At 46.7% G+C, this 5232-nt stretch overlaps 1 long non-coding RNA gene across 1 annotated transcript in view; it reads right to left on the bottom strand.

Moving 5' to 3' along the window:
- LOC311247632 overlaps window positions 1-4878 on the bottom strand; it is a 9382-nt gene extending 4504 nt beyond the window's left edge. The window contains exon 1 of the long non-coding RNA XR_014620859.1: window positions 4807-4878. This is a non-coding gene — a long non-coding RNA (uncharacterized lncRNA). The remainder of the gene's footprint in view (window positions 1-4806) is intronic.
- Window positions 4879-5232: the final 354 nt, after the last annotated feature.

Here is a 5232-nt window from a genome sequence, read left to right as displayed (position 1 = left end):
AACGTTAAACTATTGTGCAACCTTATACACTGTATTTAAATAAATAACTTATTTGGAACTCACCCGTGTGTTTGCTATTTTATTTAAATTACGTTTTTTTAAGTTGCAGGAAATTACAGCAAATGGCTTTCTTTCTTTATGGTTTTCTTTTTGCCTCTGGGACGGTGAGCACAGCCCCCCTCTGGACCACCCCCTAGTTAAGACTCAGCCCCATTTACATTTACATTAGTCATTTAGCTTTTATCCAAGTTCTGTACATCAAGTCAGCAGGAAGGGTACAACTCTGGCAGCTAAGGGTCAGTAAAATTGTTCATCAAACAATGTTGTGCTACAGTCTTGCATATTAGTATAGACGGATTAGCATAGTAGGTAGTAATATAGGCAAGGTAGATTACTTAGTAGCAAAGTGCATACTAGTAAAAGCGCTATATAATTTCAGCCATTTACCGTTTATATTAGAGAAATTAAACTAGTCTTTTGTTGGTGACCGTAACCCCCTGGAACCTCCTCGAGGACCGCCTGGGTTCCCCAGACCCCACTTTTAGAACCACAGATGTAGACGATAGAGGTAGAATGTCTTTAGGAGATACACCAGAGCCGCTGGGCTCAAACCACTGAATGAAAACGGTTTGGTTGTTGTTCGGTCACGTCGTCAGAATCAATATTTTGACAAGGTTGCTTGCTAACGTTGTAAACTCGCTAATTAACGGCACACCGCTCTGGCCTGGTCAGTCACCATGTGACACGTACCACTAATTATCTGCCTTCCATACTTACAGTACTGATTTAGGCTACGTTTAGACGGAGAGAGTCTGAACAGAAATCGCAAAAGTCGTCTTGCAGTCTCACTTTAAATTTTGCGTTTAGACTAGTGTTTTGGGATGGAATTCTCTGTGCAGACGAGGCTGTAACGACTCGAGACGACTGAGCCCCGCTGTCACACGATTGGCGCATATGTCACATGACGTGCTGTGAAGACCCGCCCTACTCTGCCTCTGATTCGCAGACTGTGGATGGGGAATGTGATTGGACCAAAGCAGAGTCACTCACAGACAGTGGGTCCAGTCACGCCGCGGGACAGATTATTGTGTATTTAAAAGTACTGCCAATGTAGCCTTCAGGTGATCGCCATGGATAGAATCAGACATGCTTTGTTTACGCTTCTAGGCTACTGGCGCATGCCTGTGATGTAAGCAGTACGCGCGACGAGAGCCTTGACAACCCTTTCGTCATCGTTTTATGCGGTTTGACAGTTTAGATGATAGCGCAAAGGTTTATCGTTTCTAGGAATTCCACCCTGGAAGGTAGTCTCACTTTTTTGCGGTTTCACCCCGTATAAACGAAAGGCACATCCGAAAAAATATTTTTGCGGATTCACCTGCTAGCGTTTCCGTCTAAACGGGGCCTTAGAGTCATCTTCAGTCTGTTAGTTTGAATAAGGTCTCAAGGACAAGTGGTCCTGGTCACTGACCGCACTCTGGGAGCCTCTGGGAGCCTCTGTGAACATGGTTCATGGCCTTTAGTGTGTAACACCCTTGCATAACTGGTTAGAAAACTAGAGTAGTAGTAGCAGTAGTAGTAGTAGGAAAGATAGTTATCTTTGATCTACTACTCAATTGTTGGGGAACACCCTGTAGGCCTACACCTATAATGAAAATTCAAGTCCTTTTTCTTATTTAAAATTTTAAAATGTTTATATGTATGTGGGGACGAGTAGGGATGTATACTATGGATGGATGGATGGATAGGTTTACCAATCCAGGATCAGTAACATCTATACTGGTACTCACTCTTTTGTTTATGTGTTTTTGCTTTTGTTTTTGTATGGATGATGGGTAAAAAAAAGAAAAAAAAGTGTCAAGATTTAAAATATACATTGTGTGTGTATGTACGTATGTATGCACGTGTATGTATGTGTAGCAGTCTGGAAAATATGGTATATTATTCAGAACTGCTGACTGTGTTTATATCCCTTTTTGTACACAAAGACATTCTAACTAGTGTCATTGATTCACACGAACAATGACACAAACGTCCCCGTCTGAAGAGCATTGGAATACGGATTATGAATTACAGTATTGATTCATATTCTACAGTGCGTCTCCCCTTGTGACTGGCAGGCGGGACCAGCAGGGGGCAGTAGCAGGCAGAGAGTGGCGGAGAGAGCTGAGAGATGATAAAGGGAGGAGCCGAGCGGAAGCCGTTCTCTTCGGCCGTGAACTTGAACACGAGAGGACACAGCTAACGGGAGCTCTGGACAGCCCCGTTGCTGACGTTTATGCCGGAGTGCCCCGGGAGAGGACAACGGGTGATAGGAAGTACTGGCTAGTGGATACGATATCCTAGCAGTACCAGTGTTATGATATGAACAATAAGTGCAGAGTCAGGCACTAACAGTCGAGTTATACCTAGTTACAGTGAGCGGTATAGGTAGCGTGCGGCTAAGGATCACAGTAGTATTGCTCGTGTTATACTTAGTTACAGTGACGGTATAGTCTGCGTGCCAGAGACGTGCGGGACCTCCAAGCAGTCTGCCCGGGCGTCAACAGCTGTTTGCACCGGAGAGCTGCAGCACCCCTGCTCCAGGCTGCCTGCAGGACACGGGGAGTTCTTTATCACCAGCAGAGGTCGTCATCGCCAGCACCAGCTCAGCCAGCGCTGCCTCTCTGCTACAGCTCCGCCTGCTGACATCCTCGCGAGAGCGTTCGACGCCATCTTGCCTCACGGACAACACTGGAGTGGCGAGGCGGCCATTTCGGATGAGTACAAACGAGCAGTGATGCTCCCGATTCCATATACAGTATACAGTGTGGTGCTGCCCGCGGGCGAAGTTAACGTTGTTAACCACAGTGCATAAGGGGATCCCCAGACAATATATACCGGTATTAGCATAGGACTTTTGCAAGGTATTTTGTGGGCTCACTCTTTTATTTTATTCCTTTTCTTTGAGCGCGATAAGGCGTGTATTTCCTAAATAATTCCCGTTCTGTGAATCCCTTTATCCTCTTCCCTATGCTTCCCCCTTCCTTCCCCATATTCTCAACCGGGGACAGTAAGAGTGTAATTCCTTAGAGAAGGTAAATACTGTGTTCCGCCCAGACGTGGGCAGCGTTTAGTCTGGGTACCTGAGAGCACTTGGTGCCTGTGTGTAATACTGTAATTGACTTATGCTATTGATTCATGCCATTGATTCATGCCAGTAATTATTGTATGGATACCCATGGTGCAGTAATCACCAGACGTAGCATCGTTGTAACTAGGCTGAGTTACAATACAGTCATCCAGAACGGGAGCACTGTGTGTGTCTTTCATTATTTCTAACCCTAACCCTAACCCTTTGCTACGGGTAATATATGTAATCGTAACCCCTTGCTATTCTACCTTTTCCATTTCCATTGTAAGGGTTCTGGGTTCACTAAGGGAGGGTACTGCTTGCGGGGGGAACCAAGTTATTTCGCTACCATCCGGTCATTGGGTGTGGGAGGGCAAAAGGGGCAACTGTGGAGAGTGAGGGTGTGTTGGGGAGTACTGCTGGCTGCTCCAGAGAGAGGGAGGAAGACCAGAGTACCGGACCAGGTTTGTAAACCCTGGGCCTCATCCATCCCCACTACCAGCCTCCAGTTGACACTCCGGATCCCAAAGACGGAGGTGCAGCTGGCCAGAGTGCTACTGCGTCTCGCTACCTATTGACCGCGCATCACCGTTCCCACGAAGCAGGGATAATCCACCCTGCTACATATGCATACATGTATGTGTGACTATGTATATGTTTGTGTACTCTAAATGTAGAGTGACTTTATTGACACAATAAAGTATATAAAAAAAATTAAAATGTATAACTGGTTAGACCGTTTGCACTGCACTTCTGTTGCTGATGTACATCGTCATTGTACACTCTATTACCATCTCACGGAGTTTAAACTGAAAGAAGCTCTATACACACTCGCTCTCCCTCCCTCCCTCTCGCTCTCCCTCCCTCTCTCTACCTCTCTTTCTCTCTCTCTCTCTCTCTCCCCTCTCTCTTTCTTTCTCTCGCTCTCCCTCCCTCCCTCTCACTTGCTCTCCCTCCCTCCCTCTCGCTCTCCCTCCCTCCCTCTCCCTCTCTCTCTCTCTCTCCCTCCTGACGTAATTTGTTGATTCTCTTCTTCTCTTCCCGCTGCTCTCTCATTAGGAGTTTCCTCATTTCTACCCCTGTGTGTTCTCTCCATCCCTCCCTCCTTCTCTCTGTTCATCTGTGTTGACCCCTGACCTATCTGCACTCAATAAATAAACTATGCAAATTAATTCCCTCCAACACCCCCCATCCACACACACACACAAACACACACACACACATTATGCACACACATGCATGCATGCAGACAGACACACAAACACACTAAAAGCTGAATTATACTTCTGCGTGGGCTGTCATGGCTCGAATTTCTCCGACCATCATACCGGCACGTTGTGGGCGTGGCCCGGCCTGCAGTTATATATTTTTCCAGCAGGACGGTGTGTGTGTGTGTGTGTGTGTGTGTGTGTGTGTGTGTGTGTGTGTGTGTGTGTGTGTGTGTGTAAGAGAGAGAGAGTGTGTGAGTAAGAGAGAACCAGAGAGAGTGTGTGTGTACAGTGTACAGTGTACAGTGTGTGCGTGTGTGTGTGAGAGTGTGTGAGTAAGAGAACGAGAGAGAGAGAGAGAGAGAGTGTGTGTCTGCATGTGTGTGTGTGAGAGCGTGTGTGAGTAAGAGAACGAGAGAGCGAGTGTAGAGTGTGTGTGTGTGTGTGTGTGTGTGTGTGTGTGTGTGTGTGTGTGTGTGTGTGTACCTTCCACTGCACCAGGATGGAGGTGGTAGTTGAGGGTTTTACTGCCAGGATGACAGGAGGTTCCTCAGGCACTAGAGAGAGAGACAGACAAGACAGATATATATATACTGTATTATATCCTCCTCTTCTCTCTTCCACTCCTATATCTTCTCTCTTCCACTCCTATATCTTCTCCTCTCTTCCACTCCTCTCCTCCACTCCTCTCTCCTCTCTTCCACTCCTCTCTCCTCTCTTCCACTTCTATATCTTCTCCTCTCTTCCACTCCTCTCTCTTCTCCTCTCTTCCACTCCTCTCTCCTCTCTTCCACTCCTATATCTTCTCCTCTCTTCCACTCCTCTCTCCTCTCCTCAACTCCTCTCTCCTCTCTTCCACTCCTATATCTTCTCCTCTCTCCCACTCCTCTCTCCTCTCTTCCACTCCTATAT

Source organism: Notolepis coatsorum (assembly GCF_963971535.1).
Source record: "Notolepis coatsorum genome assembly, contig: SCAFFOLD_1655, whole genome shotgun sequence".
NCBI classification, from domain to species: domain Eukaryota; kingdom Metazoa; phylum Chordata; class Actinopteri; order Aulopiformes; family Paralepididae; genus Notolepis; species Notolepis coatsorum.
Note: the sequence above shows the minus strand (reverse complement) of the source record. Positions and strands in the feature narration are given on the sequence as shown.